The following is a 23,716-nucleotide window of genomic DNA, read 5'->3' as shown; positions in this document are numbered from 1 at the left end:
TCACAGCAAAGAGATGAAGCACTTTTGACTTCCGTAACATTGATTCATTAATGTTGAATTCTCTCGCAGCTGTTCTATTCCCATGTTGTTGCAGTATATTAATAACTAACCTTGTATTGTGGATGAATAATCTCATTTGTTGTCCTGACTGAAGTTTGGCCCGTGTATAGCATCCTGCTATGCGATTGCGTTTGTCCTTGACCACCAGAATCCCTCACGTTAACTTTTATCGAGTGGAAAAAAGGTTAGCATTTATCCTCCAGCTTCACTGTGCTAATGTTATGGTAACATAGCTGTGTCGCTAGCAATCACGTAGCACAACATTATATACCAGGTAGTCCAACTTCAGTAACCCTGCAAACGCCACTGCTGTTTAGTTTTCTGTCTTTATTTATGTTGGAAGTGATAACAGAGCTGTACGTTTGAATTAGTTTCAAAAATCTCAGTCAGAACATGGTATGTGATGTTTAGGTGGAAACTAGTGAGCTAACTTCCGGTTAACTTCTAACTCCGTTAAATTTAATAACTTCTGTTTTCATGGATGCCTGGATGTTAAACTTAATTGTTACACCTGCTAAAGCAGCAACGCTGATGATTTTATTAAAGATGAAAGAATTCAGACCGTTTTTAACTCTCAGTGTTCGTTTGACTTTGGGACCTGAAGAAGACGGAGTTTTGGACCCAGATTTCTCCGTGAAGCTCCTCACTACAGCAGCCGTAATGCTCTGACAATCCATCAAAACATTTTTTAACAGATTTCTGCAGCCAAAATCGGTTCGAGGTAAGTAAGCACAACCAGAATTCATACATAAAGCACACTCTCGATTTTTGAGAAAATTATATCGCGATATGGATTTTAGGCCATATCGCCCAGCATTAGCTGGGCCATATTATACCGTTAACGGTAATACCGGTACAAGGTAACGATAAGAAAATGAAATATTGCGATAGAATATGGGTAAAACACGCATGTGCAGTGCCTTTGTTTTCATACGCACATGACCGAAAAAGGCAGCGGAGAATAAGAAGGGGGAAAGAGGACTGTTGAGTGAAACGGATGAACCAGAACTGGTTTGTAAAAAATGGTGCAACTTCACTGGTGTGAGTTTGTCCGTCAGATACACAGAAAAGCACATTTTTTTGTAGAACATGCAAGCGGGCCCTCGTTATTGCCGTATTTGTCGGACTAAGGTTCTCGTTAATCTGGGTGTAATCAGGGTCCAAAACCCCGTCCCTTCAGGTCCCAAAGTTAAACGATCACTGCAGCATCACTGAGAGTTAAAAACTGTGTAAATTCTTTCATTCTTAATAAAACGATCAGCGTTGCTGCTTTACAAGGTGTAACTATGAAGATTAACATCCAGGCATCTATGAAAACAGAATTTATTACATTTAACGGAGTTAGAAGCCAGCAGGAAGTTAGCGCAAGTTAGCTCGCTAATTACGCTAGTTACCTAAGCATGACATAGCATGTTCTGACTGAGAGATTTCTGAAAAAAATCAAACGTACAGCTCTGCTATCACTTCCAACATAAATGAAGACAGAAAACTAAACAGCAGTGACGTTTGTAGGGTTACTGAAGTTGGGCTAGCTGGTATATAATGATGTGCTACGTGATCGCTAGCAACACAGCTATGTTAGCATAATATAAACAGTGAAGCTGGAGGATGAACGCAAGCACTTTTCCACTCGATAAAAGTTAACTTGAAGCTTCCTGGTGGTCAGGAACAAATGCAATCGCATGGCAGGATGCTGTAAACGGACCAAACTTCAGTCAGGAGAACAACTGAGATAATCCATCCACAATAGAAGGTTAGTCATTAATATACTGCAACAACATGGGAATAGAGCAGCTGTGATAGAATACAGCATTAATGAATCAATGGTACAGAAGTGGAGGAAGCACGAAGAATGAGTTGAATAAAGTTTGATTTATCTGACTGCTTTGTTTCGCTTAATGTGCCTTATAATCCCGTGCACCTTATGGTCCAAAAAAATACGTATTTGACTTTTTTATTTGGCACACTGCAGTATAATGTTGCAAAGCACCTCTTTTTAACTTCAGTGGATAATTATATGTGGTTATGCTCAGGATATTTCTACTGGAAATGCCTTTTGGTTAAACTTTCAGCAAGGAATTTGCATTTGCACTGTTAAATGTTTATATAGCTTTAATGCACATAAATAACAGCAGCTTGTTTAAGTGAAAATAAATGGATAGGGTTTTTTGTGCAAGTTGTGGAGTTGTATTTTGTCTCACAGAAATTATATCGTCAGTTATATTGTTATCGCAAATTTTCAAATATATATCGTGATATATTTTTTTGGCCATATTACCCTGCTCTAGTCTATAGTAGGGCTTCTTTTTTTAACTCAATAAATAAATAGAGTCAATACCAACCAAAATAAAAATACCTGCATGTATACAGAAGTAAATCCCAGTATTTGCACGCGAGTTTACGTGGTCCTCTGCATATGTGAGCTCAGTCTCCAGATGGGTTTAAAACAACAGAAGCAGAACTTCTTTAATCACAAAAATCAGGTGCTGTTGTGAAACTGAAGCATGACAGTAATCATATGAGCACTGACAGAGACAAAAACTGAATAGATAGAAACAAAAATGCAACAGGATACAGGGATGCATCCTCTGTCCTGAGGGTTATTGTTGTCTCCACTAACGCTAAGTGGCAGGTGGTCCTCCTTTAACCTTAAGAGGGTCTTTAGTGGTCTCACAGGGACCCCGCGGTGTCTCCGGGGAAAAGACACGAGGGGAAATCAGATCAAATGAATAAAAAGCAGCACAGGGAGCTCGGTAATGAGCGTATGTTGTAGGTCACAGCTGTGTTCTGCTGCAGTGACTGAGTTAAACACTCTGAGCCTCACAGTGATGCTCAGACCAAAAACAAAAAAAGGACACAAAACTAACGACAACAGAAGCATCAACTGAAACATCTCAGGGTTTCCACCAGAAAAGATGGAAGCTTCAACCAGCATCACAGGCAATTTAGTGTTGCACACAGTCAGTGCAAGTCTACCAACCTCTGTAATGTTATAAAAACAAGATGAAGACAGCCTATTCCGGCCAGAGATCAGAGTTATTGGACTATTTTAAACATTTTTACACAAGATTTAAGATTGAATAAACTAGAACTTATGTATTCAGTAGTTCAGTAATGTCTTAAATAACCCTTTTCTTCGCCACATGAGGCAAACCGGAGTATTCCTGCAAATAAATATTTCTGATGCCTCTTTTCCTCAAAAGTGCTCCCGTGAGGACTTGGTGGGTCAAGCACAGTCAAAAAGCAGCATGTGGAACCACCGCTCACATAAAGACTGCAGCTTGTAGCTCTTCTATCTAAAGCCCAGCAGAAGTTGACGTAGACCAGAGGCAACGCTGGGCTTCTAATGGACTCACAGCCAAATGCCAGGCACAGTTCAGATAGGAAGATCCAACTTAAATTTAAACATACAAACACCACCTTCATAACAGACTCAGCAGACCCAGACTGGATGAATACATCAAAGGATTAAAGGTTGCAAAGTGCGGACGCACTTCACCAAACACAAAGAAGCAGCTGTGAACTCTGTGGGAGTGTATTCACGTTAAAGAAGCCTGATGTTTAAATATAGCAACAGTCACCATAGCAGGTGTATATCAGACTGGATCGGCGACAGCAAGATTTATGAGCAACGGCTTTTATCTTCCCCTTTCAACTGTATTTACAGCAGGATAATCCTTTAGTGGGTGATGTTCTGTCTGTGGAGACTCGGTCCTCCAGGAAGGAAGCTGCCTGCAGTCTGTTCTCATTTACTGACAACACTCAGACCTCCATGAGACAAAAGCAGCAGCCAGGGTATCAATAACCAGGCACAGGATATCTGCCAATCAAATACTGACATATCAACCTAAGCACCAAAGTTGGTTTTTTGTTGGTTTTTTAGAAGAAACAGTTAGCCCCCAGTTAGCGCATCATTATATGTCAACTAGCCCAATTTCACAAACTTTCTTTCAAACATAGCTGGTATTTAGTTTTATGTTTTTATTTATAGCCAAAGTTATAAGGACTATATGAATTTTTACAGAAATACTTCAGCCAGAACATGGAACATCATCTTTAGCTGTAAACAAGCCAACTTCCTCTTTTTCATAGACACCTGTACTATAAAAGGCACAGTCAGTTGTTTTGTGTTAATTTAATAGAAATTATTGTACTTAGAAAAATACACTGATGAGTGTGTAATTATGTCTTGCAAAAATGGATGCATTCTCATGAACTCCAATTGAACTCCATTGAAAAATCAATCAGAGCAACCTATCACATTGTTGCATTTAATGAATTAAGTTTTTGGCATGTTCTAAGACTTTTTCCCCCAATAATTAAATCCAAGCTGTAAGAACCTGTGAATCAACAGGTGGCCGTGGGTTACTTTCATTTAAAATCTTTTTTTCCACGTGGTTGACAGAAAATCAAAGTGTTTGTCACCAACTCTGCTTCATGCTTTGTGTGAGGAATGTGAGGATTCAGCCAAACGGAGTATGAATAAAGAAACATTAACAGGAGGAGGAAGAGGTGGAGTTGATCAAATAAACCCTGCAGCGCTGGCAGAACCAGTGATTAATGACTGCTGGCAGGAGAGTCGGTTTGACTTTCTGTTCAATAAATATAATGACAGCATTAACAAGGCTGGAAGAATGGAAGCAACTTTTGGATCCATTATTGATGGGAGGAGCCCACACAACAGCAACTATTACAGATAAACACAAGTACTACTAAGTACTGGGACTATAAATCATTTTGGTCAATACCGAGATGCTCCTTATTTTACACGCTTAGACTTTTGCTTTGAAACAGTTACTGCAGATTTCCCTGAATCCAAAGTATAATTTAACTGAAGACACTAAATGAACTGTGTCTTTTTAAAGAGTTACAAAAGTAAAGTAAAGAAACTGTAAATGAAACTATACAATTTCTTTTTTTTACCTGATTAAAGTTGAAAGTCATGCAGGATCATTTTCAACAAATACTCCAATTAATCCAATTTAACAGACATCTGTGTATGATGGTGGGATTGTGAGACATCAACAGGCAGATATTGTTTTTGAGTGGATGCTCCAGACGTTGTGGAGCTCTCCTGGTTGACATGCCTTCAGAAAACTGAGTTTCTCTTTTTCAAGATGGAGGACCGCAGGGTGTGTTCCAGCTTCAAAGGGATTGCTATCCAGGCAAACGTCGAAGTCAATCTGGCTGTGGAACACTGGACCAGCTCTTTATCTCAGTTTGCCCAAACAGTGAACTTGGCTTCAGCCAATTCCTGCTGCGGGTTTTCAGGAGTAATATCAGGCTGTTGCTGCAGGTTATTTGCTCCCTTGACAATCATAGTGACAGTTTTTCCTTCTGGCAATAAGTCAACCTGTTTCCATGGAGCGTTGACATCATCAGGTCTGCCCTGTGTCAGTGATGTTTTGGTGCAGCCAAGGGGCAGAAGATGTGCAGTTCAGTTGTTTCAGGGTCTACTGCATTATCTCCTTTTCGTAGGTGATATACTGATAACATGACCAGCTGACACTGAACCACCTGTGATGACAATGAGTCTGAGGACATGGTCAGGTGTTTACTTGAAACCACAAATCCTTTAATCTAGTTCATAATTTCTACTTATGAAAATCAGCAAAGAAACAGATTAAAGAAGCAGGCTAATGTTATGATTTTAACACTTTACTTCTTCGCTGATATCAATCCACCCAAGTCAGCTAATTAAGGTGGAATGAATCTTTTACTGCTGTACGAGAAGAGATAACTGAGATTCCACTCTTGGAGATGGTGGGAAATAAACGCCTTCTCTTATCTTATACTTGCACTGTTTAAGTGTATGAAGTGGGCAACAGTCCCGAGTAAAGTACCATTACAGTTCATATAGCACTCCACTGTTCACGTCAAAGCGAACACTGCCTCGATGACGCTCCTTCAAACCCCATCTCCTTCCTGTTGGCAGTAAAAAGGCTCCCTGCCGCCGCTCTTTTCTTGCAGCGACTGCATATTTTGTCCTGCTGGTCTGTTGTGGTGAGCAGCTTCAGTTCAGTCCTGAACCCCGGCCTTGAAGAGGCCTCTGTGGAGTCTGCCTTGAATCCAAAGCTTTTATGTGTTGGCCAGGCTTCCCCGGAGGGCTCCTTAAAGGCAACACTTTAGCCTGACTGCAGCTTCAATGGCCTCAAAACGGCCCTCTTTTCATGTGACTGCTGAATATGGAGAGAAAAGGAAGAGGGGCAGGAGGGTGAACCGGGTCAGCTTGCTTCACAATCAGTGGCTTAAACCGCCCAGTCCCAGCTCCATTTATAAAGACTCCTAAATATAAAAGCAGTCTCCAAAAGTCAGCAAGGGTTTTCTGTTGTCTCACATACTGCACTTTTCAAAATCGTTTGAACACAATTACACTATAAACCTCAGTAACTGTAAGAAGGGCCGACATCGACTACCAACCGAAACTTAGCTTTATACCACTAAAAGCAGACTAAGTAAGGAAGCCCCACAACTGTAGGCAACCTTTAACGATCTTTCCACAGGCTTTGTTATAACTTGTACGTCTTTTAGATCTTGTTGACCAAAGGTTTTCCCTCCTCTTTCCTGACTCAGCACGAACCAAACTGAGTGATTTTAGGCTCTCTGGGAGTGGAAAAGGTGCACTGCTGCAAAGGAAAAAGCCTGGGCTTGATTTATAATCGCAGACAGCGAAGGCGAGGGGTGAAACTGACTATAAAACCACATGTTGGTTAGTTAACTGTCAATCACAAGCTGTTAGCCACCGAGCTTACCTCCTACTGAGTAAACCCCCAATCTGACTCTAAAAATGGTTGTAATTTATGAATTTCAACATTTATTGAAGTCATATTTAAAATTAACTTCAAGATTTAATTAACTGAACATCTTACAGGGTCACCCAGCTAATCACTCAGCCCTAAAAGAAACTTTTATCAGTCATAAAACAAAATCTTGTGTTCAAAGAGTTTTTCTTACAGGAATTTTGAGAGCGGGTTCTTTGAGTTACTCTAGTTGCATGTCCAGGATTAATAACCAAACAACTACATTTGATAACTACATTAGTGTAACACCTCTGAACCTGGTGATAGATAGATATTTCTCTCGTTATGCAATCACACTGCGTTTCATACGTGTGAACAAACACAATGGCATGCAGAGCAGTTTGGACGGGGCGTCCAGCGTGCAGTCACATGTAAAGTGGTGATTATCCAAATAGGCCTGCCTCGGTGGGCCCGTTCTGTGCCCTGTTGTATAATTACTGGTGCCGTGAGAGCTGAGAGGCACAGAGACATCTACAGGATGACAACAAATCTATAAAACAGTACATCTCTCTGCTCTGAGCTGTCCGAGTGACAAAACAGCTCATCGGAGAAGAATGTGAGCAGGTTTTCCACCTCGCAGAACAATTTCACACAGCCAATGAGGAGCAGGGCCAGGCTTGGAGCTAAGCCCTCATAGAATAGCTTCATTCTTGGCCGGCTGGTCCTGGTTCTGTTTCCAAAGAAAGGCAAGGACCTCCCAACTGGGCAGCCACATTCCCCTGTGGCTGAAGGATGGATTACTGACACATTATTTTTACTAACCGGAATAATCGCTGCGCCTTATGTAAAGGAAGACTCACTTACAGCTGCCATCAGATAGTAAATCTAACAATGAATAGTGCCATCTTTAAAGCTATTCTCCATGCACTGCATTTGAATAAACTATTACATAACTTTAGTAGGTCTACTTCTTCAAAAGAGTGTTTTTATTTTAGCTTTTGTGTGGCGAGCACGGCAAATGAATTAGTGTAACTATGGAGCAGGTATCTGTCCACTTTGGTTCACATATTACGGCGGGATAAATCATTTATTGCTGTATGATGATACGTCCCACCAGTGAAGCCTTTCTGTTCTCTTCATGCTGGAAGTGGCTGTCTCATCAGCAGCAGTTATGCTGTGTCGTTTTTATTGTTTCAGCCACACACTGTACATGAAGGAGGGCGGCTGACAATCATCCCACTCTTAATGAGCCATCAGTTTATGTCAATGGCAGCGATCACAGCCTGGTCAGAGCAGGACTAGCAGTTCTCCTACTACTCTCTTACAGCTGCAACTTCTGATTGGCTCAAGAGGTGCTCAGCAAAGAAATATTCCTCCTGGCTCCACTAGATTGTTTGATAAGGCACAGAAGGCTAAGCATAATATTTATAACATCAATCAATTTAATTCCATTTTAAAGAAGAGAAGAAGTGAGCAATTTTGGAATATCAAATATATTCAATATCAACTACACAGGTTACAATCATGTCAATCCACCTGTGTTTTAGTACTGACATATGATGTGATACACATGTGCACACATCACATTTCTGAGGTTTTACTCTAGTATTACTATCTGGAGGCAGTGAGATATAACATTACAGGGATGTTCTAGGACAGCGACAACATCTGGATAAACAGGTACAGTTACTCAAACTTAAAACAAAGACCGCAATGTCCCATAACTCAGGCCAACAAGACACGCCCAGCATCTCCTGCAGACAGTCCACGTCTTCATTGCTTCATTGCGCAGAAGTAAATCATTATTACACTACTGCAGTGTGTTTCTCTTGTTATGGATAAATACTTGGTTAACCTCCTAGGACCTGGCGTCCACATATGTGGACATCACATTTTGGGTTATTTAGACCAAAATACTCAATTTTGCTCTACAAGGGCCTGATATCCTCTTACGAGGCAGCACAGTGGTTAGCACTGTTGGCGCACAGCAAGAAGGTCCTGAGTTCAATTCCACCACCAGGCCAGGGTCAGGACCCAATCAGCCCAAATATCAAAGAGAAATTAAAGATGCATGCCATGGAAGAGTTCGGGTCTTAGGAGGTTAAAGTTCATGATTTCCTATCATTTTTCACCACTTCTTTTCACAGAGAGACATTTTGAGCCATATAAGGTAAAAATGTACAATCTGAGTGGATCTCTAAAAGTTGATTCTGTTCATGAACAGAATCAACTTCTGGAGATTTACTTACCTGGATGACTGAGCATGCATCCAGATGAAATCTGAGTGGATGATGACATTTTTATTTTCCAGACTTTTAAAGAATACATCACAAACAGCAGCTGAGATATCAGTGGGCTCACACTATGCATGTCACAGGCCGTGTGCATAAGATTTCAGAAAAGAAGATATGAGTGTGGGAGCTGAAGCGGCTCCATCAGAGAGTCTGAGCGGGCGTGTCCTCCTCATTATACACCCAGCTTCCTCAATCTGCTGTTTACAGCTGGCCGGCTGTCTGACAAAACTAACAATTAGCCTCAGATTTACACCCACCAAGCCAGGTGAGACTGCAGGCTTCATAAACAACTACATCCACTTAGCTGCTGAGTAGGCACGGGGAAAGGCAAGCAGGGTTACCCCGCTGACCTGCAACACATAAACATCCATCTCCTCGCCTGCTGGGTAAGGAGGGTCTTATACGCTGCTTCGAGCCCAGGCCTGCAGCTCAGCTGAGCACGGAGTCAGAGCGACGGTCCTGCATACACAGAGCCGTCAGTAATGACAGCACTCTGCTCTCTTCAATTACAATGCATGAATCATCACTTCCTTCAGCCTCAAGCTCTCTCATTAAAACTTTCTACATGTCTAAACACCCAGCCAGGCTTTATATACACAACACCAGGACTATGACATAACAGTGTCAGGCATCTTTATAAACCGGGGCTGAAGCAGGAATCTAGCTTTAATTTATCATTCACCTGGATAACTCTCAGCAATATTTATAAGCATGCATTACTCCAATATTAGGATTCCACAGATCAGGTGTTGGTGACCACATGCTGATTAATCATGTTCGGTTCTACACCGTTCTGTGTTTACTTCACCCAACAGCAGGGTGGCAGCAGTCTGGAGGTTGTTCCCACGTGCTGCACCAGCAGCTTTTCTTTGGTTTTTGGAAGTAAAGGAAGTTTTGTTTTGTTTTTTTTACTTCCTTAATAAAAACCAAGGGGATAAATTCCTTTATTCAGGAACACTGTACATGTTAGAACCTGTTACTAACAAAGTGATAATAAAGTAACGTGATATTTAATCCCAGTATATTATTACCTATGTTGTCAATACAAAAGTGAGAGTAAGAAACAGTTTGAGCTCAATCTACTGACCCTGAAGGAAAAGTCAAGTGCGACATGATTTTTTAAATCTTGATACAGTATTTTCTATATGTTGATGACACACACCACACTAGTCAGTTTTCATAAATCATAGCACAGCACTGTTCTATGTCAGCCAAGTTGATCTTCAACAGGTTCTTCTCCGTATATCACGGTGAACACACCGTCTTTGCTTTGCTCACCCAGACTCAACACTGGGAGAAAAACTGAGCAGGAAACCTGATTTGTGACAAGGTGTTTAAAACTTTCTCTTTTGTTGTTCTGCTGTCTGATGCAGCAGAATCACTGCCTGCCAGGAAAGCGTCCATCGGCCTGCTGAGGTGTTGGTATGTGCTTTCCCTGGGGCTCAGGCCTTACTAGACTGTTGGAGAAGCCTGATGGAGGGCGAGGCTGTGATTCACAGGATAAACTCTGAGCAACAGCAGCAGCTGAGAGGTTAAAGGAGACGCAGATCTGAGAGCAGTTGTTGTAAAACAGATGTGTCATGCTCCAAGTCTGCGAAACAGGTGGGGTTTCCATTACAGCCCAACTTCCACCTCAGAGACTAAAGCTGCAGAGATAAATGCTGAGGGCTGCTTGTTTTCTTTTAATCATCAGCTGACAGCAGCTGAAGGAGGATTTTTTTTTCCCTTTTTAAACCAAATGCATATCGCGTGAGGTCACTGAAGCCTCCGTGACAGGATAAATCAACAGCAGGACACTTGAAAAGATACGAGGACGAATGACTGTTCTGGAGGTCACTTAAGAAGGAGAGGACGAGGGGTCACGTGACGTCAATGGCGGAGTAGCTGTGTTTCTCGCCCGCTCCCGCAGCTTGGCATTTGTTTAGGCCTTTATGTGTCTTGTTTGGTTAAAGTCTCTGTTTATTTCGACTTTTAAACTTCGTACGATGCCAAGCACCCAGAAGAAGCTCAACCTTGGGTCGAAACCGGGCAAATCCGGAGAAAATCACCCTCCGCTCAGCGATCATGCTGTAGCGGTTATGGCGGAGGCCCAGTCGCCCCCACTTCTCGACCGAATGGACGTCGACAAATTGGTGGAGAGGATATCGGCGGAGGTGCTGAGGGCGGTGGAGGCCTCCTTTGAGAAGAAGATTGATCCAGTTCTGAAAAGACTGGAAACATGCGCAGCTAACATCTCTGCATTGGATGTTAAAATGAAGGAGGCAGAGGCACGTATATCAACGCAGGAAGATGTTACAGCGGGATATGGCGCCAAGATTTCTGAAGTGGAGCTTAAGCTGGAGGCCGCTTTGGATAAGATTGATGACTTGGAGAACAGGAGCCGACGGTGTAACATACGTGTTATTGGGCTACCCGAAGGCAGTGAAGGTACCAACCCTGTGTCTTTTTTCAAAACGTGGTTACCGGAGTTGGTGGCTGTGAGTTTCAAGGGCGGCGCTGTTAAAATCGATCGCTGCCACCGGGTGCTTGCACGCCTCCCTTCCAGTGCCCAGCGGCCCCGCGCGGTCATCATAAAGCTCCACAACTTCCAGGATAAAGCACGGATCATGCAAGCGGCTAGGAGGAAGCAGTCCTTATTTCATAATGGCATTCCTATTATGATATTCGAGGACTTCTCCGCCGCTGTTCTGAAGAAACGCCAGGGATTCTACCACGTCAAACAACGCCTTAGGGAGATGGGTGTCCCCTTCGCTATGATGTACCCGGCTGTCCTTAGGATCAAGATCGATGGCCAGGAGAAATCTTTTAGATCTCCAGAAGCAGTCTCAGCTTACCTGGATAACGTACCTCAAGGGGCGGGGCCGCGCTCATCCTCGGTGGCTCCAGTGGACTGTTGATCTGTGCTCCTGTCCCATACCTGAGGCATTCGCCAATCCCTCGTCTCCTCCTCCTCTTTTTTTTTTTTTTTTTTTTTCTCTTTTCCTTCCCTGTTTATTATTATTGTTATTTTTTCTGTTTGGTTCCTTTTTTTTTTCTTTTCGGGTCTGTGCGGAGATAATAACCCCATACACATAGACTATTTTATTTAGCCATTTATAATCCGAATTCTTGTTTTAGCTGCGGGCGGGCAACTGTTTCACGTTACTGATTAAGAAAAGACTCGTACTCTGGTCCAGCATCTTTCTATGTCCAAGTTGGAAAGTTTGCTTGCGCCCCCTGCTGGGCGTTGAAGACCTTTGTCTGACCTCCATACTCACTGGTTTCTTGACGGTTCTGTTTCTTATAAATAGTTTTCTGTTAATTGTTAGCAGAGCAGGACGTTTGTTTTTCTATGTGTATTTTACTTGCCACTGGTGTTGTAGAGCAGTGTTTGGGAGCCCTACATATCAGCTATGCTTTGGTCACCTGAGCGTGGTTCCATGCTTATTTAAAATGTTGTATGATAAGTGATAATTCAATGTTGAATGTTTGTTCCTGGAATGTAGGAGGTATACATAACCCTGTTAAACGGAAAAAAATATTGAGCTTTCTTAAGAGGGAGAATGTACATGTTGCCTTGTTGCAAGAAACTCACCTGTCTCCTCAGGAGCATCTAAAACTGAAACGTGATTGGGTCGGTCAAGTTTTTAGTTCCTCCTTTACGAGTAAGAGCCGCGGTGTAGCCGTTTTAATACATAAACACCTACCGCTGACAGTTGACCAAACAATTTGTGATAAGTCTGGTAGATATGTTTCCTTAAAAGGCACCCTAGGTGGTCAGGCGGTGTCATTTCTGAATATTTACTTTCCGCCAGTACAGTCTAACGACTTTATTGCTCATACTTTCTCTTCCTTTTCTGATTGGGTTTGTGATAATTCTGTGATAGCCGGTGATTTTAACTGTTATTTTTCTACAACTAAGGACAGATCCCCTCCTAAACAAATTCAAATGTCTACAAGGGCCAAAGCACTTTTAGATACTTGTAACGAACTTGATCTGGTTGATACCTGGCGGACTCTTCATCCTAACGATAAAGAATTTACTTTTTTTTCCGGTGTTCATAGAACAAGTAGTAGGATCGATCTCGTTTTCACCCCCAAGCGATCACTGGGAAACATTTTGAGATGTACAATAGGCGATATTATTATATCAGATCATGCGCCGGTTTTTGTTCAGCTAAGTGATCTAAATCCTGTCCCTCGGTCTCATACCTGGAGATTTAACAATTTTTTGATTCACGACCCAAAATTCGAAATATTTTTAAATGATCAGCTTGAACATTTTTTAAAGGTCAATGCAACCCCTGAAGTTTCTCCAGGCCTGCTTTGGGACACCCTGAAGGCTTACACCCGTGGACTGATTATATCATATTCAGCAGGCCTGAAGCGGAAAAATCAGATGGAACAACGGAAATTAGAATTGGAATTGCACGAACTGCAAGCTAAACATAATGAATCACCTTCAGAGCAATTGAGGAATGAAATTCAGGTGGTTAAAACAGCTTTGGAGGCACTATTGACAAGAAAGGCTGAGAAATCTCTTTTCTTCATGAGGCAGAGGTTATATGAGTTTGCTAATAAACCTAACCGCTATCTGGCCAATCTTCTTCATAATAAGGGTGCTGGTTGTAATATCCCATGTGTTAGAGACTCATCTGGTTTACCTAAATATGACAATTTAATTATTAATGATACTTTTAAAACTTTTTATAAGCAGTTATATACCTCCCAGTTTAAACCAACATTGGAACAAGGTATGCATCACTTCTTCTTAGGACTAAATTTACCTAAAGTTACTGAAATCCAAAGGGATGATTTATGTAAACCTATAACGCAAAGTGAAATTTTGAAAGTTATTCAAATGCTTCCAAATAACAAAGCCCCGGGTCCAGACGGGTTCACGGGGGAATTCTTTAAGAAATTTAGTAAGATTCTGACTTCCCCACTGTATAAGATGCTTCTGTCCTCTTTTGAGGCAGGCACTCTCCCCCCCTCCTTAATGGAGGCTAATATTTCGCTAATTCTGAAGAAGGGGAAACCTCCAGAAGAATGCGCCTCCTATAGGCCTATATCTGTTTTAAATCTTGATTTGAAGATACTTGCTAAGGTCCTGGCTGTACGTCTTGAGCCAATACTACCTTCGATCGTTGAGAATGATCAAACTGGTTTTATACGAGGGCGGTATTCCACACATAGCGTGAGGCGCCTACTTAACATTATTCAGCACTCATCTTTGTTTAACCCTGAGGCTCTAGTCATCTCACTTGACGCTGAAAAGGCCTTTGACCGTCTGGAATGGCCGTTTCTTCTTTTCACACTTCAAGAATTTGGTTTAGGTGACAACTTCGTTAAATGGATCCAGATCCTTTATACTTCCCCTCTTTCGGCAGTGATTACCAATGGTTATAGGTCAGACAATTTCAGTATTGAACGTGGCAGTCGACAGGGCTGTCCGCTGAGCCCTTTGTTATTCGCCCTGGCTATGGAACCCCTTGCCACAGCCATTAGGAAGGATGCTGCTATTGAAGGACTCTGTTTGAACAATTCTCAACATAAGATTTCACTTTATGCAGATGACGTCTTAATTTTTCTAAATTCTCCTGCTCACTCAATTCCTAGATTAGTTGCGTTAATTTCCCAATACGGCTCCTTCTCAGGCTACAAGATCAATTTTTCTAAAAGTGAGGCTATGCCCCTCTCTGTTCTAAATGAGGTTGATCCAAACATTTCTCAGCCTTTTCGTTGGTCTCCCTCCGGTTTCACTTATTTAGGGGTAAAGATTTCACCGAATCTAAAAGAAATGTATAGTCTGAACTACACCCCTTTAATTCAGACCATCAATCGCGATTTGGGTAGGTGGTGCAGCCTCCCTCTGTCTCTCTTAGGTCGTATTCATCTGGTCAAGATGAATATCCTCCCTCGCCTCTTGTATTTATTCCAGATGTTACCGCTTGCTCTGTCCAAAAAGGTTTTGTCAAAATTAAATGGTTCAATTATTTCTTTTATATGGCGTAAGAAAAGACCTAGGCTGAGATACAGTTTTCTGTGTTTGCCTGTTCAGAAAGGCGGTCTTGCCGCTCCCTCCTTCCCACAATACCTCTTGGCTGCACAGTTTAAATTTCTTACAGAATGGTTTATGGACGATCCGGATTCCATTTACCTCAGCGCTGAGTCCGCTTCTTTAAAGGGCATTCCGTTGCGGAACCTGCTATATATTTCCTCAGGTAAAGCCACAGTTCTAACACAAGATAATATGGTGCTAAAGAATATGCTCGTTATTTGGCGCAAAGTCAGGCGCCTGGAAGGATATTATAATTGTTTCTCCCTTCTTACTCCTATTCATGAAAACCCTGACTTCTTACCTGGTCTTCAGGCTGGTTTTGCGGACTGGTCTCAAAAAGGGATTAATACAGTGGGTGATCTTGTTCATGAGAACTCTCTTCTTACTTTTAATCAACTGAAAAGCAAGTTTGGTCTGACCAATAAGGATTTTTTGAAGTACTTTCAGGTAAAGCACTATATTACTTCTAAATTGAAGGATTTGAATGGAGGGTTTGGTCTTTCTCCTATAGAATCACTCATGGTAAAAACTACCCAACTAAAATGTATCACTAAAAAGATTTATAACATTCTCTCTGATCTTGGAATGGATAACTCTAACAAAATCAAGGGCCAATGGGAATCAGACGTAGGCGCTATAGATGCTGAAGCTTGGGATGAGTTGTGTTGTCGTCCTTTTAAAGCCTTGGCATCTAATTCTATTTGGGAAAGGCAGTTTAAACTTATAAATAGGCTTTATATTACACCCGAGAAGAGACACATAATGTATCCAGCTTTGCCTAATCTCTGTAACAAATGTCAGTCTGCTGTTGGTTCCTTTTTTCATTGTCTGTGGAGCTGCCCTGTTATTCTACAGTTTTGGAGATCACTTATAGATAAGCTATGTACTATATTTAATTGCCGACTGCATCTGGGTCCAAGGACTTGCCTGTTAGGACTGAACGATGAGCTACCTGCCGGCTTTCGCAGCAAAGATCTCCTTCACATACTGCTGCACTACGCTCGAAAGTGCATTATGGTACTGTGGATTTCTGATAAGGCCCCATCTGTCAACCAGTGGCTACAGTCTGTGATATGTATCATGCCAATGGAAGCCTTCTCTACAGCACTTAAGGACAAACCTTTCCTTTTCTATCGCATATGGGACCCTTTTTTGGCCCACCTGAACACTCCTTCTGCTCAGAGGTTGAAATCGGGCTTACGGGATTTAGCCTGGCAACAAAGGGACGATTGTTAACCTTTTTCATTGTTTATTAATATTGCTGTTGGCTTTCTCTTTCTGCCTCCCACGTCCTGCTATACATGTAGATGCATCTTTGTCCTGTGTATGTATATGCTGGTGACTGCTGTTTTCCTGCTCTGCAATTAAAAGTTCAAAAAAAAAAAAAAAAAAAAAAGGAGAGGACAAACGGCTGCTGTGCGCCAAACACAAACACAGTGAACAGGAGCATGTGATTCTTCTTCCTCAGATACAAAGAGGTAAAACAGGCAGAGACACTGAAGGATATAAAAAGACTGGAAGACAGTAAATGTTAAAAATGCCAAAGACATGGAATCAGATCCAAACTACATTTGGCAGTGGGTGGGAATCTGACTCTAATCACACTCTTACCTGTGAAATCATTCACCTTGTCCCCACCCCCCAAACACACCTGTACATTTCATAGCATGCAGATGTTTGAGCATGAACTTGACTGAGCTGAAAGTGTCAATTATCTGAGACTACAGTGAGGCAATTCAGTATCAATCTCATAGTATTAATAACCTTAATTTGATGCATGAATGAGGATATGAGCCAAAAATGAGTAAAAACAAAATGAGCCATCATCAGTAACCTTGAGCATTGGCGATCCCCAACATCAACAAACACATGCAGCCCTACTCCACGAACAGCTAGCATCTGTGGCTAATAATGAAACGATTTCATGAATGTGGGAGCAATCCAGCAAACAAACAAACAAACAAACAAACGTGTCCGGCAGCTTTTGCAATCAGAATTATGACCTAAATGCACTGTGATGCCAAACAAGATCAGCTCTGTAAATTCTCTATAGGCTCCCCTTGTTCAGGGTTTATCTGTACATTTCTTCATTTCCATTTGTGCCATTTCAGTTATTACATGGTTATAGTTATACGTGGTATCCAGTAGGGGTGCAACGATATTCGTATCGATATTGAACCGTTCGATACAGTGCTTTCGGTTCGGTACGCATATGTATCGAACAATACAAAATTTGTAATTTATTTTATCAACTTTCCTTCTGACGATGCTGTCTGTGTTGAGCGCTCAGTGAATCTGCGTTCGACTACTCCGCCTAGGGTCGACAGTGCAGCCTAGGCGGAGTAGTCGAACGCAGATTCACTGAGCGCTCAACACAGACAGCATCGTCAGAAGGAAGAGCGCAGGGCAAGCTAGCGAGACAGAAGTTAAGCTCTCCTTACAACATGGACCTCCCCACCCTCATTCAGATCTGGCGTTTGGAATTATTTTGGTTTTCATGTGACGTATGACCCTGAAGGTAAGCGCGTCATGGACTAAAGTAAAACAGTATGTTGGATGTGCCACGCAATGCTCAATTACATGGGTGGGAACTAGTGTGTTAGCGCAGTTAGCTCGTTAACGTGTTGGCCGTCTAGCCCCATGCACGGGGCGATCGGCGGTAGCTCGTTAACGGAGATTTGCCGTGTTGTGGCGTTAAGGTCATTTCAACGAGATTAACCTGAAAGCACTAGTGGGAACACAACGAATATGACTGCACGTTTACGCCGACATCATCCTAGTGCAAAGACAAGTGGAAGCAGAAAAAAACAAGCAAGCATGCTACTAACTTTAGCCGAGTCATTTAGACAGCTGTTTAATATGCTGCTGAGAATATAGCCCAGAAGAAGCGGATAGTATAGCTTTTATTTTGGAAAGAGCCATTTCTCTGTAATAAACTCTCTTTTCCAAAGATGAGTGATTCCTCAATCAGATACAGGGCTCGCAATATCGCTAGCCCGACGTCCCGGGGCTAGCGATTTTTTCAGTCGGGGTACCAAAATCTATCTCTGCCCTGCCCGTCGGGCTATTGTAGGAAGGGAAAATATATGTCAATACTTTTGCATTCTTTCGGAAATGTAGCTGGGTAATTATGTCATTGGCATCGGTGAGCCACTGTCAATATGTGACATATTGAAATCGCGTTTGAATTTGCGCTTGTTTTTTTGCTTTCACTTTGCAATCGTGCGAACTGTGTATAGAGAGCGACAGCACTGATCTGTGAGTGATGATAATTTGCGCACCAATTCCTCTGACATCGTCTTATTAATCGTTAGCTTACTATGCAAACATGACAAGTGAAATCTCCCGCAGCAAGCTTAAACATGTGAGAGGTTGATCGCAGAGAATCGCTGAACTTATGTGAGTGCGTGTGTAAAAGCAGCAGGATTTATATTTGACTACGATGACCTGGATGACTGAGAACCTTCACAGACAGATATATATTTTAGTTCTGCTGAGCCAAATAAGACAGGTCAGGGTGAAGAAGTGACAGCCAAAGAAAAGCTTACCACAAAACGGAGAAGTTATGACAAATCAGACTATAAGGCAAAAAGAAAGTGCAGCTTTATGGTTTCATGGACAAAATAATTTCTGTGGCTGCAATATGACGAGCTAAATAACCAGGGCTGCACATAAGTGGTCCGCAGGTGCGCATTTGCTGTCAAAATAAAAAACACGCACAAGGGTTAGGGTTAAATTTAAAAACTGTAATTTTGAGTTAAAATATATATTTATAATTTTAATAAATGACAAATTAAAAAGGCATGAACATTTTTTTTGTATCGAAAAAATATCGAACCGTGACACCAAAGTATCGAACCGAACCGTGAATTTTGTGTATCGTTGCACCCCTAGTATCCAGTATAACAATGGCTATGGCAGGACAGTCTGAATCTGAGGTATACACTACAGAAAGAAAGAAAATGAGGCCGGCCAGCAGGGTAATGCTGTAAACACTTTCCTGATGAGTTTATAGTCTCGGTCGCCGGTTTACAGTCTTACTGAATCCAACTGGATGTTTGTTTTGTACATTCTGGCCTCTGCTAGTGCTCAGAGGACAATAAAGGATGATTGGGGATGATTTACTGTGAGACTGACAGTCCCTCAATTTCTCTGTCAGATCACTCGTCTTTGATTACATAACATAAAGATGGCAGAGGAGGCCAAGTTTTCACTCCTGGACAACACAAAGCGATACGTGATGTCGCTGTAACTATGTCCATCTTTAATTTAATGTCTCTGATGTGAGCGTGACAGTTTTGTAAATGTTAGAGCAATAATCACAGTGAAATGCTACAGATGTACACAGATGCTGAACAACAGAAGAATCCAGACTGAGAGACAGTGACTCTTAAGGTTCCCCCTGTGATGAGTCCAAATGTCTGCAAGTGTCTGTCAGCTGTTTAGACTCTGAAGGCTTCTCCTGGTTTGTGGGTCACATTCAAAAACATTTATCTGGCTCTGAATTCAGCCCAGAATTAAACTAAAGAAACCTTTCATTATAATATAAACAGAATGCCCATCCTTCACCTTTCTGTTTGAAATACTCCAAAATATTGACAAAGAGGCACATCGACGTTTGTCACATGGATTTCTTTCTTTTCCAACTACCAACTATAGTGGAACTGAAATGTGCAGCACTTAACAACAATAAAAAGAAAAAGAAAATCGTACTTTCTGATAGAGACGAAGGTGAGCAGCAACTCTTCAGAGGCAGGAAAACATTACAGTTGGTGGATAATGAAAACAGTTTTATTAATCCTTAATCACAGATATAAGGTCTTTAAACTGCTGTACACTCACAGGGCTTTCCTGCTTGGAACGGGTGTTTGATGGTGTCAACAGTCTCCCTGTTATTTGTGGCTAGTAATAAAAAGATTGCACATAAAGCCCACATATACAAAACACTTAGCTGTGATCCATCTTTGGCAATTATTGTAAATATTACAAGAATCACTTTCGGTGTCACACAGAATGCAAGGGGTTAAAATGAAACGGTGAAATCTGACCGATTTACAACTTAAAGCACTCATAAATATTGTGTTTTACATCTGATTGCCTCAAGGCCTTAATACATCCTCCACACGATGCACTTGAACATATAAAAATGATGAGCACCTCTTTCATTGACTTTGGAGTGTTTTATCAACCTTTTTACATCTGTGGTGTTCCTGGTCATAAGTTACCGCCATAGGAAATGAATGGGAATCCACTCAACAACCACAGCCCCCCCTCCAGCCACCCCCTGACCGGCCCACTGAAGGACCAAATGAAAGACCCACTTTACGACCTACTGAACAACCCACTAAGCAACCCATTGATCCACCCACTGAACTGAATTAAGTGGTGAAAAATGTTTGTTGTGCTAATTTAAGACCTGTTAAAACAGAATGGTCAATTTTGACCGGAAGACTAAAGTAAGGGGGTGGGGTGCACAGAATTGGAGGGTTAAATATTAAAAAGCTGAAGAACATCATTATTAGTTGACTACTGATAAAAAAAAAATGCTAGTTTTCATCTTTGCTGTCTCTAGTAAACTTTTTTCTCATAAATTTATGACCTATAAATCCCCCCCCAAAAAAAATCGCACATAAACAAACTGAAAAAAGCAGACCTACGCTTGAGACAGGTTAAATCCTACCATTAAAACCACCTGTACCATCTGCACTCATTTTGGACCTTAGACAGTACAAAAGTTGGACTCAAAACATAAACAATGCAGCTAAGCTGTCCAAGTTACAGCTGATCTGCAGTTTTATGTGACATTATGAATATTTTTGGTATATTATTTGTATCTACCAGGTATCACAATTAACAGCCAAAGCAACTGTTCCTTAACCACCCAACTTCCCAAAGTTCAACGTGCTCCTCCTAACTGTAGGGAGTAATTACAGCCAGTCGTCCACCCACTAAACACTGTTCCTACAGTATGTTTAAGGCGCAGGGCGTGCTGCTGCAGAGCTCACAGTTACACAACATGCAGCTCGAGGCTAAACTCTGGAAAGACATAATGAAAATCAGACAGGTTTACTGAAGGAGCTGAAAGTTACATCTGCAGGCCATCATAGAGCACAGAAAACTACAACTGAATACCGTCACACACAATCATCAGGCCCTGAAGGCAAAACTGTTACTTCCAAACACACCGCTAATGACTGTTATCCAACTTTAACCTGACATGGTATAAGATAGTGACACACACTGTCAATCCTGAGATCAAATCCAGAAGTTAGTGAAGAGACTTGATTATAAAAGGACTTAAACTAGTGATGGCCCGCTTGAAGCTGACGCTCTGGAGCGTGTGTCGAAAAAAACAACACACTGGTTCAGAAGCACTGTGTCGAGGCTTGCTTCGTTTGGCAAAAGTCACGTGACCAGTGACGTCCGAAGCTTCATTACGCACGTAACTGCTTCGGTACCTGATTCAAACAGATATAAGGAAGTGAATCATCCACGGGATTCGTGGAGTGTGTTGATGGTGACAGATAGCGACGAGGTGATCATTCCACTGACAGATATGGAGCCAGCGAGGAAGAGAGGACGTTCTGGCGTGTGGGAATATTTTGAGTTGATTTTGCTCAATTCATTTTATCTGCCGAAGTGAAAAACTTGAAATGTCCAAAATCATGTTTTCATAATGTAAATATCATTACAGCATATGACTTTAGGAACACTTCCATGTGAATTAAAGCTGATGAAGACTACAAAAATGTATTTGACACTATACGTACATTACATTGCTACACAGTTTAGAAAATCATTTTGTTTATTGTTTTTAGGTGATAGTCTGCAGGACCCAGGAATACCTGCATATCTACCAGCTTGCAGTGTAGTTCCTGCACTCCACAGCCTCTTCTGTTCCATGCAAGTGGATTTTCTTCAGGGCAGGAGAAACTATTTCTAAGAAAAGAAACAGACTCAGCCAGCGCACAGTAACACTAATCCTCTTGTTAACTGTAAATAACAAAAGGGCTACCTTACATTGATCATGTTTTTACTTTGCAAGTTCTTGATTAGGGGTGGGTTTTGATTATCGCCTTTCTGATTACAATCCATGCTAAATTGAATAAAGTGATATTGATTCATTAAAATCCCGTGTCGATTTGTAAATTAACGTTATTATGCCTGAAACGCCAGCATCTCAGGTTAAACCTCACAACATGTCGTCAAACACCATGCAGCTCAAACAGTAACTGGGAGCAGGTTTACGGATTCTGCATACAAACGTGAACACAGAGCGCGGACCCGACGCGTCAGAGTCAGATTTTGGTGCGTCGTCGGGTCCGCGCTGTGTTTGCCTCTTTTTTTTTTTCGCTGGCTTCTGCAGCTGCAGGTTTCATAACTCTCTGTTTACATCTCTAATTAAGTCTCACATGTGTCAGCTTTCTTTTAATAGATACGAAATTATGGATATATACTGTTAAATGATCAGACTTGTAATATTTCTGACTGAGGCAAAACTTTCCAGATTCCAATCAAATTGAATCGGATCCTGTATCGAATCAAAATGATTCTACAAATCAGTAACGATGCAGCCCTACTCAGCTTCCTAAGCATTTTCCCTTTCCAGTTCACAATCAATCCCACCCCTAGGTCAAAAATATGTATAGGACAATTGGCCTAATCTAATATTTTGTATGAACCTGTCCAGCTGTCCAGTGATTAAACGACAAGTAGATGGAGGCAGGACTTCACAGCAGGGGCATACTCCATAATGTGCTGTGCATTCTCATATGTATATTATATATATTGCTCACTTATTGTATTTACCAACATCAAGGAGTTATGAGCAAAGAAAGGCCACCATAGTGCATGTTTAAATAGGGAAAGTTTATTGATCAAAATGTATTACGCAAATACGCATTACATTTTTTTCAGCCCCCCAATCGAGAAAACAAAACCAATTACATGTTCAAAGCAACGGAACGGTGGCCCAATATCAGAGAGAACTCCACTCTTGAGTGAGCAGTGATAATTGAGCAGTCTGTTTTATTTTGCAGATTCAAGCTGCTCTTCAAAATTTTCACCACCAGATGTCACCGGAGAGGACTGTGTTGAAAAGCTTCGAGTAATGAACCGTTTTTCAATACAAGCTTCAGTGCTTCGGAAAGCTTCATTTGGCCATCACTAACTTAAAGTTTAAGCATTCAATAAAATAAAATGTCAGGAGTTTGTTTTTGTCTTTTATGAGAGAGACTAAATCCCTGCATGGCTTCCAAAAGTCCATTTACTGCTACAAGTATCAATGACAAAAGTTGTATAATTACCTATATTATTCATAACTAAATTTATTTTTTAAAATTAAAACAAAACAAATTCAGACTTGTGAAAGCTTTATTCCATTTCATAAAACTAAAGAGAGAGAGGCGCACGAGGCTAATTTCAGCTTAAAGGAAGCTAGCAAGAGTTAGCCAAACCGCCAAATACGCTAAACAACCGTTTGAATTACGAACTTCCGGTCAGGACTCTATCAGGCAGAAAACACAAAAATCTTCACCTCACCGCCACTGAGGAGCTGTCTCCATATTTAAGGACATACCCAT

This window comes from Rhamphochromis longiceps, linkage group LG1 (genome assembly GCF_057381845.1).
Source record: "Rhamphochromis longiceps isolate RC_006_pf linkage group LG1, R_longiceps_female_GT1.1, whole genome shotgun sequence".
Classification (NCBI taxonomy): Eukaryota; Metazoa; Chordata; class Actinopteri; order Cichliformes; family Cichlidae; genus Rhamphochromis; species Rhamphochromis longiceps.
The sequence above is the reverse complement of the archived record's forward strand: the minus strand, read 5'-3'. Positions refer to the sequence as shown.